Raw genomic sequence first — 12566 nt, 5'->3', positions numbered from 1 at the left:
TGAATAATGATTATATACTTCTGGTGTCTATCTAGTCTACAAGAATGAAAGATTAAACCGTGGTTCAAGCGAATCAAACCTAAAGGGGGCCAGGACAGGACAGGCCTGCTAATGTTGCGGTAAGCACAGTAAAATACTGGTGATTTTCATTTCAAGGTCAAGTATTTTGCAAATGTATTTTACAGGCTTGAGGTCACACAGTGCTGTGAGACTGAAATCACACCCTTACAGTTCCTCTCAGACAGCGCGAACACAGTGAACCTCTGCTTTAATGGCACCTCACAGACCTGGGAAACAGTAATATAAATGGCATGGAAGCCCCCTGGTGGCGCGGTGGGCATATGTGAACGTAGGCATGTAAAAGCAGCGAGGCAAAACAGCTCGACCTCCTAATGGCTGTGAAAACGTGAGCGGGCAGAGAATGAGCTAGCGGTGAGGCTGAGTTAGGGATGAGCGAGCTCTCCGGGCGGCGATATTTTTCCTCACCCGTTTTCTGACATGGCCTGCCCCTGCGCTACGATTGGCTAGTGTCGTCCCGTCTCCTGTGCTGTGATTGGTTGAGAGTCTCACATCTCCTACGTGATTGTCAGGAGGCGGGGCTTGTCTGGATACGGGTGCGGAAAAAAGCCTACCGCCTTGAGGACAGTGCTGGAGAGCACCTGCAGTCCGTGTTTGAAAGGGGCTACAGCGCTTTCTACAGCCGTCCAAGCACACAGCCCCTCTGAGAGGAAAGCCTGGACTCACGCGATCTGAGAACTCGGCTCCTGGACTGCAGGTAAAATACATTTATTCCACAGCGACTATAAAAGACTGTTTTAGCCAATATTTTGATTGCATTGCAGGTCCTTACAACCTCATTGTAGTAGTTTTTGTGTTACTGCTGTTGTTCTAATGGCAGATATAATTCTATTACTCTATTATTATTATTATTATTATTGTTATTGTTATTCATACCTGATGTTTTCAATATGATACTGCTATATTATATATTAAGTTATATATAGGTGAGGTGTGTTTGCCACAATGTTCCCTGGCATATATTTTGTCACATTATTTGTTCTCCATTTATTTATTTTAATGCAGTATTGATACAGCTCATTTAATGGTTCCTACAACTAGAATCATAGACTGTGGTCATTTCATTTTCTTTATTTTTCTAGACGGTTTGAAGCATATCACTTACATTACTTTCCATTTCACTGCACTCAACAGCCTCTGCGCTGTTTAAGTGTAGTCTATGTTGGTTTATCTTATTTCCCAGACTTGTAGTGCTATTTCCCCTCTAGCATTGCTGTTAAAATGTTTGTACCAGCTGTGCGAGAATGTTCATTTCCAAGTGCCAATGTCTTGGCAGCTATTTTCAGAGATGCTGTAGCTTTTGAACTAAACGCTCTGCTTCAGCACAGTGCCAGAAGAAGCATTTTTCTCCTGCATGACCTGGCAACAGAAATCTCAGCGTACACTAAACAGATTGGTAGGAGGCAAAGATCTAAGCTCTACTTTCATAACACGACACCTCTGGTTTTGCTGAGACCTGTGAATGATAGCCAGGGCACTGATGCGGGACCGGGAAGTATGGCTAGGTGGGAGGGTTCGGTTTGGAAACTGCACACTTTCCAGTCCATTTAGCTAAGTGTATTGCAAGATGCAGTAGCCCTGTATACATTAGACTCAGTGCACGTCCAGGAATGTTTGGGTATGTGTTGGTTAAGGGATGGTAATATTCATTCAGCAATGAAAATGAATTCAGGAAATACTTTGATTAGCACATGAATAGTTTTCAAGAATGACTCAAAAGGCTGTAGGCAGATAACCTTAATCTGTTATTGATTAAGAGGGCAATTTTTAAAAAGTTTCATTGGGCCTTTTTATTATGCATTCAGACTGAAAACAATGTGCTCAGGCCCATTCCCTCATCCTTCCAGCACGCCTGTCATTCAAATGTGCTGTTTGGCATAGCTGAGAATTCTAAGGCATGTATGACTAGATTTTGAAAAGAGCCTGTTTTGCTCAGAGAAAAGAGAGATGCTAAACTGAAGGAGACACTTGTGTTATGAATAGAAGCCAATGAAGAGCCTCATATTTTTAATGAAGCACTTTTTAGCTGTGTATCTCTTCTAATCTTTGTGGGAGATGGAAAGCGCAGAGCCTTGGGGCCAAAACAAATGTGAATTTTTAAGTGTTCCTCAAGATCGTTATTTTTCTGCCCGTTTCAAAAGATGCTTTTCTTACTGAAAAGTCATTTAGCAGTCAATGTGTTCTGGCTTAATGTGTCTGGAACTGCATCTATAGAGAAACGCCAAAATGACAAGTAGCTAACAGAAAAACTCTGTTGGTGTAGCGTCTTGGTGATTTACTGTAGCATAACAAGGTGTCTGGGTATATAAGAGCTAATCCCTAGTATTATTTTTTGCACTTTTTTTTTTTTAAATACCTGCCTCAGTCCAAGTAAAAGATGCTTGCTCTGGTTATGGGAGTCAGTAAAACAAGGGCATTAAATGGCTCTTCAAAGTGACATTTTGGGCTCTTTCTCCCCTGACGTCTTCCTGCATGAGCCACAGTGCTGCAGGATGCCCTGCACTGCCATGCATAATCAGGTTTAAGAGAATAAAGATGCCAGGCTTTTCAAAAGGGTCATGTGGTTCTGTGCCCAGCCAGAGCCAGACTTTTCATTGCCCATCTCAGCGTGGATTGTAAAAGGACATGATGGAAACTCGTGAAGCGGTTTCTTTCAGAGAAGCTTTATCATATTCTAAGCTCTTACAAGCTCACCACTTTGCTGGTGCCTCTTTTTTTTCTTTCTGAAAGTTATCTTAACACATCCTACTTGAAATACATTATTTGATGTTAGCCTACTGATTGCTTCATGAAATCCCTTTTTTATTTTTAATTAAGCCTGGTTAGCTTAAATCAAATACCAAGTGATGAATCGGAGCTTGTAAAACATGGCTAATGCTAAGCTCTCTGATTTTTTTCCTTGGATAAAGCACAGATGGCTCCTGCATGTCCCTGTCTGCCTGTGCACCGATCTGATAAAGATTAAGCCCCTGTCACCTAAATATGTGGAGTGGCTGCTCCTGGTAAAGACGAAGGTCGTCATTTTTGGGCCGAAGGCTGTGCATAGCGGGCTACCAGTAGGCCAGTGGAACAGTGTGCTGTATTGTTTTGGTGGCAGGCACAGCCGTGGGTCCGCGTGCGATGGGGCCCTTCAGAGAACACAGCACAAAGGAGCCTCATACCGAACCCCTAGATCACAGCCCACGCTCTCTGTCCCAGCTTTGTGCCGCTCTCTAAGGTGGAAAATGCTGAAAAAGTGTTCACTGTTGCCATTCCCACTGGCACGGGTGCCACTCTTTTCCTTGGCCATTGTTGTGGGACATACAGTAGCCCATTGTCATGGCGCTCTATAGAATAAGGCGGCCGTGGAGAGGCCCTCTATTGAAAGAGGAGGGTGTTTTTTTTTTTTTCCGAGTCACAATGCTGCGCACGTATCCGTCCCATTCCGCGCTGTCATTGTCCTGATTGTGTAAGTGGTACTTATTAACTTGCATCAATACTTTAATTACAAGTCTCATTAATTGCCCACAGCCACTTTAGCGAGTCACCATGCAAGCTCATTTCAAATCTATCTATTCGGCTCTTGCACTGATAATAAAAGGCTATTCAGATAAGCAATATAATAAATGCATTAATGGGTGGCCTAGTTTTTTCTTAAAGAAGTGCACCTACATTCTGCATTCACTTAGAGTGACATCGAGGCTGCCCCTTTGGTTGCAGCATAAATATTGGGTTGAAACAAATCAGACAGCAGCCTCTGGTTGTGATAACCTGAATTGCTCCAAGGATTTCACTTCTGTTGTTTATTCTCATTAAATGTGATGTCACCATCACTGTGAGGCATTGCTCTGCTGTCTTGGCTGACAATGTCAAAGCTGCTCAGGAGAGCACATCCGCACTCTTCTCATTTCCGCATTATCTGATTGAGCCCAGGCTGGATTTCGCTGTTTTGTCAGTGTGCATGTTTTCCCCCCGTCGACTCCTCTTTCTGTTCACCTTGCTGTCCTTGGGCCACCTGGTGTCACGCTGCGGTCGGCCTCGCAGCTTCAGACGTAGATTGGACCAGTTTTCACACAGAGAACCGCGAGAACTGCGGGGTTTCTATGATTGCTGTCGTTCACATGAATATATAGATTTTTCCTGTTAAAAAAGAACATTGGGCTTCATTCACCAACTGTTCTCAAGAAGAAATTTCTTCTTAAACACCCACTTATGCAGTTTTCATGCATATTCTGGCTGATGTTTTCTTCTTTGGGATTTGTTCTTAGGTAAGAACAGAATCTTTGCACACTCAAGAACACAAAGGTCTGAACAGTTCTGCAGTTTAAGAACCTTTTCTTAGGATCTTCTTCAAGAAAAAAAATTAAGGACACACTTACAGAGTTATTGGGAAATGAGGCCCATTGTATCTCCATTATAAAAGGCCTTGTTTCCTTGTATTATTATGTTTTGTGAAATTTTTTATGTCATGATGAATGAACTAATAGAAATGGTCTATTGATTTAATAAAATCAATTTACACTAACTTGCATCAGAATTTTAAAAAGCTGTTGGAAAAAAACTCATTTTTCATTTTCTTTTTTCAGTTTTTGATGTAATGTGAAAATGCCTGTTGTGCTTTACATTGTGTCGAATTTTATGATGAATGGAGCAAAAGAAACGGCCCGAAAGGACTTGGAAAAAGTCTGGTTCCATTGACTTACATTAAAAGTAAAGTGTGTATTTTCCTTCTCCTGTAAAGTTGCCATTTTGGAAATACATGGTTTTGTTCTGACAACCGCATTATGTATTTATGTATGACACAGAGAGAGAGAGAGAGAGACAGAGACAGAGACAGACAGAGACACTGATGGGTAATTGACCGTAGGCAAGGTTTCACATTGATGTAAAGAGATGAAGTATATATTTCCTCCCAGATAAGAGGGAGCTCAAAAGTGTTTTCAGAGCATCAGAGGACTCTTGAAACAGAGTCGCAAATGATCCAAGCTATGACGTTCTCCAAGCAATAGCCTTTTATTTTGCAACTACCTTGGGGATTTAAATACCTGAGATAAAAATGGAAATTTTTCTGCTCCAACATTGACCGATTTCTGAGCCACAAGGCTCTCCAGAGGTTTTTCTCTTTTTTGTTGGAAGGTGACTTAAGATGTCATTAACCTCACTTTCAGGCAATTTGGGCCATGGCAGCTTTTTTTTTCTCAAGTGGCTGCAGGAGAGGCGCTGCCCTCCTCGGGTGCAAGGTGAAACAGGGATGCTATTTTGAGTGCTTTTGATGAATGTGGAGTCCAAGCAGTGAAGAACATTTTTTTTCTCTCTCTCTCTCTCTCTCTCTCACTCTCTCTCTCTCTCACTCGCTTGCTCTTTCACTTACCACTCACTCTTCTTCCTCTCTCTTATTCTCTCTGTGTCACTCTTTCTGTGTCTTTCTCTCTCTTTGTTTTTTGCTTTCTGTCTTCCCCTTGTTCTGTCATGCTGCCTGTCCTCTCTTTCTTTATTTCTCTGTATTTTTTCTCCTTCCGTTTCTTGCTTTTCTGATGCTCTCTGTTCCTCTCACTCTCTTCCTCCCTCTCTGTCTCTCTCTTTTTTCAGTCAATCTCTCAGTCTCTTTGCCTGACTGTCTTTCTGTCTCTTTCACACACTCCCTCATTCTCTCACTCATTTTCGTTTCTCTCTCATTGTCTGTCTTTGTCTCTGTTGTTCTCCATTCTCTGTCCCTTTTTTCTGTGTCTCTCTGCTCCTTCTCTCTATCTTGTTTGGCATGTCTCTTTCACATTTTCTTTCTTTCTTTCTTTCTTTCTTTCTTTCTTTCTTTCTTTCTTTCTTTCTTTCCCCCTCCCACTTTTTGTCTCTCATGCTCTCTCTTCTTTCTCTATCGCTCTGTCTTTTTGCTTTGTCCTTCTGTCTGTTTCTTGCTTGTGGTCTCTTTCTGATACTCTCCCTCTTTCTCTCTCTCCCTCCCTCTCCCTCTCCCTCTCTCTCTCTCTCTCTCTCTCTCTCTCTCTCTCTCTCTCTCTCTCTCTCTCTCTCTCCCAGCAGGAGCAGTTGAAGGTGACCTGTGGCTGGGCCAGGGGCTGCAACACAGGACATGGGAGCTGCCTCTGACTCCCGCTCGTGTCTTGTGTTGCAGCCAGTGGAACTGCTGCGCTGTGCACATCAGGAGGACAAAAAACACCATGAAGCTCCGGCACTTCTCTCCAGACGGCCTTAATGTACAGCCCTCTTTTAGCACAGAAAGCCTGTACCTGAATAAAAGAAATACAAATCTGCAAAGCTTGTTAAGTTCTTTTGCTGTGTCACAGGAGGTGACAGCAAATGTGTTCCACCTTGAGCCGAAATACAACTTTTCGCTCCTCTAACAGAAGCAAACATTGTCGCAGAGCAACAGAGTGAGACAAGGTCAACAGTAATGCACCTGTGTGTGTGTGTGTGTGTGTGTGTTTGCTGCCTGTCTCCCCCCTTATTAATGGTGCTTTATCTCCCTCAAGGTTAGGGATGAATAGCACAGATGAAGAAGCACAAGATTGCCTTTTCTGCACTCGCACAGACCTTCGCATACACACACACACACAGAGTGGCCTCCGACGAGCCATTTGCTGCCAGGTGTAAATATTCAGATCATGTTGCTGCCGTGCCAGCTGAGAGTTGCTGTGCTGAGGGGAACGGGTTTAGGGTGGTGGGCATAATTGAAAGTTGCGAAATGAAGTCATTTTGTGTCAGGGTTTCGCTTGATTGGAATTCAAACCTAAGAGCGAATCCAGGAGGTCGGGGCTGTTCTCAGTGGCAGCTGAATTGTTTGTGTTGAAGGAATTGCAGGCCGTGTTTTGAATGCGGTATAATGGCAGCGTCTATGCTTTTCAGGCTAATGGCAATTGAGAACATTGAGGCCTTTTTTATCACAGTGTGACAACGCACAGGTTGATCTCCTACCAAGCAACACCCAAATACAGTAACGCGTGGGATGACCATATGCTGTGGGAAAAAAAATAGGTGTAAAAGGAATCCAAGTGTAAAACCCTTTCAGACTGTGCATATGTTGCAAGTTTGTCCTATTTATTTTATGTTAGAAAGACCACAAAGAAACAACCGCAAAACAACTTCACAAGCTTCACAAGGCACATCAGATGAACACTCATGACAGATGCCAAAGGCTTGGCATCAGTCAAGTACCTCGCTTCTGCTCACTTTGTTGATGCCTTTATGTGAAATTCTGCTGAGAGACTTCTTACTTCTTGCCATCAAACGTTTCATCGTAACTCTGTAAAGCTCTTACAGCACCAGCCAGTCGTCAGGACACTTATTAGCTCCCTCCAATAGGTAATGAGTGTCTTGCTCAGCCTTGTCATCACTTGTCTCTGGCTTAACCTTGTAACATGGAGCTGCGGCTGGATTACTGGATGTTCTGATTGGTGGACTCGGTTATTGGCTGGCTGCCATGCCCTTTAAACGGAGACTTAACCGGAGTCTGTCACCGCATTACATCAAATGCTTGCCCGAGTGCTGAGCTGAATGCGGAGAGGAAGCTCACTGTCTTCTCTCAGCACATCCATTCATCAAGTTCTTTATCAGCAATATTCTTCTGTATTCATTTACACACACATGGTCAGCTTGCAATTTGTGCTGCGGAGAAAAGTGCTTCCTCTCTCCATTGCCTATTATAACCTTGCTTTAGCACCCCCTCAGTGCAAAGGCCTCTCCACACCTGAGAAGGCTTTCCAAGGACTCACGGCTTCGACAGCGACTCAATATACACTCACTCCCTGGAGGATGAGGGAAAAAAAGTGGCCCCCTTTTCAGAAATGTGACAAAGTGCGCAGAGAGAGCTAAATATGATTTATTAAAGGAACACTCCAGCATTTTACAGCCTAATCTCTGTCTGCTGCATGTGTAATCTCTGGGCAATTATTAAACTGCATTTTGACTCAAAATACACTCATCCAGTGATGCACATATACTGTATCTGTATCGGTGCTGATACTGGCACAGTATTGATATCAGCAATAGAGAAGACTGATATCATGAAACAATTTCATTAGCATGTACACTACTGAGTAATGCATACATGCGTTCTGGTAGGTGGACCTGGGGCCAGATTCAAAAAAGCTTTCCTAAGAACAAAACTTAGGAAGAATCTTAAGACAAACACTAAGAGGTTTTCAAGAATGTTCTTAAATACAATTCTTGTAAAAACTTCTCAAATATTCTCTAAAAAGTCTGTAATTGTTTTCTCTTTTTGACACTTAAGTGTTTTTCCAAAGATTTTTCCAAAAATATGTAAATATATACAATAAAGGAATGCCACAATCAGAAAAACATCAGCAGGGACAAAAGGCTACCTGTGGTTAAAAGCTCTTATCAAATGAATGTATTTAAAGGTGTAGTATCCTTGCATTCATGTCCCATTTATCCCTGTGTGTTTGTATGGTGTCTCATGTCATCCATTTTCCTTCACTCAAAACTGGTGAGTCTTTTTCTAGTTCTAATTTTCTAGTTTCTCATTTTTTCTAGTATATACATTTGTCTTGCCCCCTCTGTTATACCAATTTCATGTTATTGCTTTTTTTGCTGGCTATCAGAAGTATTCGTGTTAAATATTTCATTACCCATCACATGATCATTTATATCTCCATAGTACATAACTTTGCATTCTTTGGGAACTGAACAGCCCAAAATGTCTTTAACCTCGTCAAATACACTTTCTCATAAAGAGTACAGTTTATTACATTTCCAAAAGATGTGTGTGATTGGCCTCTTCAATCCCACACATCCTCCAACATGGCTGTTCATAATCAGTTTGTTCACTCCTATTTCAGGTGTTATAAAACAGCTAAATATATGTTATAATATTATATGTTATAAAATAGTCACATTTTTTCATCCAAATTCTTTCCATATCCTTGTGGTTGTGTGTTGTGTTCCATACCTTTTAGTCCCATCTTCCTCTGTGATATCAATACTTAACTTTCTCTCATTTAGCTTTAATGTCCAGAGTGGAGGACACTTGACATTCCCTCAGGCTGCAGTAAAGCAGGGACGTCACCTTAAATTTTGCCCGTCTTCACTACAGCATCTACTCCTGCACCTAAAGGCTTGAAAGTTTGTGTGTTTTGTACTAAAATTGCAATATTATAGTTTAATTGTAAATATTTAAACAAATCTTTATCTCCTAATCTGTAATTTTCTTTTCATTCCCAGAAACTCATCACATTTCCAATCCTGACTGTTCTACATGCTTCGGTGATCCCTATTGTTCCCCCATTTTCTGGGTAATTGTTTTCATAGTAGGTTATAGCTTATGTTGTCATGTAGGTTAGGTTGTCATGTAGACTGTTAATATCATTTTGCAGGTTACTGGTTTGATTTTTTTTTTTCGTTTTAACAATTATATTTTATGACACACATTAGAAGTTACCATTTGTACAATTTGAGTATGAGATGGTTGTGAGGGTAAGAAAATATTTAAGAGCATATTGTTTATGAGAATACCATGTTCTTATAATACATGAGAGAAAAGTTAAGAGATTTTTTGAGGAACGATCATTCTTTCCTAAGTATGTAGGAAAAAGATTTTGTTTCTTAAGACACTTTTGCCTTGAATCCAAGCCTTGAACTGAAGCAAGCATCATATCTGCGATGTTGAACTAGTTCACACTTGAGACCAGAGAAGCAACAACAGCCCAGTCATGACGCAGTAGACCACACAATCTCACACACAAGTGCTGAAGCCACTGGAGTTTGAATCTATTTTAAGTATATTTTTTGGAGTGATGAATCTAACAGATGGACAAATCTAAATATATATAAGTCTGATGGATGAATCTGGGTTTGGCAGAAGCTAGGGGAATGCTACCTACTGGAATGCATAATGCCAACAGTAAAGTTTGGTAGAGGAGGGATAATGGTATGGGGCTGTTTTTCAGGGTCTGAGCTTGCCCCCTTAGTTCTAGAGAAAATTACTACAGCATACAAAGAAAATAAAGAATTATATGATTCCAATTTTGTGGCAACATTTGGGGAAGGTGCCCTTTCTTGTTCCAACAACATGCCCCTCTGCACAAAGTGAGCTCTAAGACATGGTTTGACAAGTTTGGTGTGAAGGATCTCGAGTACCTTTGGGAGAAGTTTGAATATTGATTGTGAGTCAGGCCTTCTCGTTCAGCATCAGAGCCAGCCTCACAAATACTCTTTAGAATGAATGGGGACAAATTCCAACAGCCACACTCCAAAATCCTATGGAAAGCTTTCCCAGAAGACTGGAGGCTGGGGACCAACTCTGTATTAATGCACATGGTTTTGGAAAAGGATGTTCAGCAAGCTCATATAGGTGTAATGATCAGGTGTCCACATACTTTTGGCCATATACATATGAATAGAATTCTATGAGTAATTGTATAAATATTAGGTTAATATAGGATAGTTTCCATATTGGTATTCAGTGTAAGCGGATACTTAATGATCAGGTGTTAGTATTGGTATCAGTATCAGAAAGGAAACAGTGGTATCAGTCCATTCCTAATTTTAACATAAGCCAGAGGGCAGATGCTGAAGCTGAAGCCTCTGCCCATTGGCTTTTACTATAAGTATGTCTTAATTCAGTGATTTTGGTTGTCCATTGTAATCGATTACATGGTACATGTCACAGCAGATTGAGATTAGGTTGAAAAAAGAGTTCAAATAGAATATCATTCTGCTATTACTCAGTGACAGATATGATCCACAGTGTTAAGACTGTCAAGCCTATCAAGGGCTATGCTGCCTGTGTAGCACAGCAGATGGGGAACAAAATTACAGAACTATGACAGAGAAGGATTTAGGGGTCAGAGTGACTTTGAGGACATTTGAGGACATTGTGGTGTACGGTGGCAGAGGTCCAGTAAAGGCAGTGAGGCATAGCATGGAGGACGCAGACAGATGTAGTTTTAGCCATGCCCCGCAGGCCAAGCTGGAGTGGCAGCCTGAGTGTGATAAGGTACACGTCACCATCTGCTCTGCTCTGTGGGCCTAGGGCTGCAAGCAGGGGAAAAAATGGGTAAAATATTTTAAAGAGACATTGCACTATTCCATCACCCTATCAGTAATGTAACTAGGACCCTGTGGACCCCAGCACAAAAAATAAAATAAAAAAATATGGGCCCTCCTTGTGACAGTGTAATTTATTTTGATAAAGTAATTTATATTTACGCGCTTTTGTTATCATTTTGCTATCATTGATTTTTTATTATTCAGTAACTACAGGGGCAATGCAAACTGGCTTGGCTATTCTAATGTTATAAAAGTGTGTAAAATTTTTGGTGGGCTGCCAGTGGGCCCTGGACATTTAAGGGTTAACATTACCATTGACTGAAACTAAGGAGCTGAACCCTAGACTAGACTATTATCCCTCCTGGACCAAACTTTGCTGTTGGCATTATGCTTTCCTGTTGGTAATGTTCTCCTGGCATTCACCCAAACCAGGTTAATCAATGAGACTGCCAGATGGTGAAGCATGATTAATCATTCCAGAGAACATGTTTCCTCTGCTCCAGAGTCCAGTGGCAGCATGCTTTACACCACTGTAGCTGACGCTTGGCACTGCACAGAGTGATCTTAGGTTTGTGTGCAGGTGTTAGGCCCATGGAAACCCATTTCATGAATCATTGTTCTTGTGTTTGTGTTGCATCCAGAGGCAGTTTGGAACTCTCTAGTGAGTGATGGAACTATTGTTGTTCCTAGATATTTCCCTTTTACAATATTTGCACTTACAGTTAAGCGGGACAGATATAGCAGATCGAATAGGTAGAATTTTCAGTGGCAAAGCTGGCATCCCATAACAGTGACACATTTAATGTCAGTAAGTTCTTCAGTACAACTCTACTGTTAGTGTGTCTATGATTTCATGATTATATGCTTAATTTTATACACCTGTTAGCAATGGGTCTGGCTGAAACACCTAGTTTCTAATGATCTAGTTTCCATGGCTTACTAAGTCGTGGCCATGACTTAATTATGGTGGCTACACATTATTTTTATTCATATGGGATATCACTAGCAGGGTTCCATAATGTAGACAGTAAAGAATGTTACTTTGTCTTACAAGCTTAAAGTTTGTGTTTAAGCTAAACCTTGTGTGAGAAAATGAAAATACTCTACAACTAAGCTGACACAATACAGATAATAAGGGTGCAAATTAGCATTATTGTAATGGTGGATAAAAAGGCTACTTAGAAGTAAATGTTACATTAAAGAGTGAAATAAAATTGTGTTAAGGAAATTACTGAGTATCCTGTGCTTTATTATGTCTGTCACCTACAGCCTCTCTAATGCATCCATGTTTATATTTAATATAACAAAATATTTTCTTGTTGGCACTAGAATATTCAAATACTATCATTTAAAAAAATCTAATTTTGATTAAAATGCCCATCCCTAGTGATAAAACATTACTTGAACTAGCATTGAAAAATGCTTGCTTTTCTTTCGTTCCTCTTCTTATATGACTAGAGTCAGACTTATGCTTCTAATGTTTACAACTT

General features: G+C 41.0%; 1 long non-coding RNA gene across 1 annotated transcript; it reads left to right on the top strand.

Moving 5' to 3' along the window:
* The first annotated feature begins 581 nt into the window (after positions 1-581).
* Positions 582-12304, top strand: LOC108425766. Its single transcript, XR_001857731.2, has 3 exons — positions 582-775; positions 6091-9150; positions 9250-12304. It is a non-coding gene; the product is annotated as an uncharacterized LOC108425766 (long non-coding RNA).
* The last annotated feature ends 262 nt before the right edge of the window (positions 12305-12566 follow it).

The sequence above is a fragment of the Pygocentrus nattereri genome, chromosome 27 (assembly GCF_015220715.1).
Source record: "Pygocentrus nattereri isolate fPygNat1 chromosome 27, fPygNat1.pri, whole genome shotgun sequence".
NCBI classification, from domain to species: domain Eukaryota; kingdom Metazoa; phylum Chordata; class Actinopteri; order Characiformes; family Serrasalmidae; genus Pygocentrus; species Pygocentrus nattereri.
This window is presented reverse-complemented; position numbering and strand designations above follow the sequence as displayed.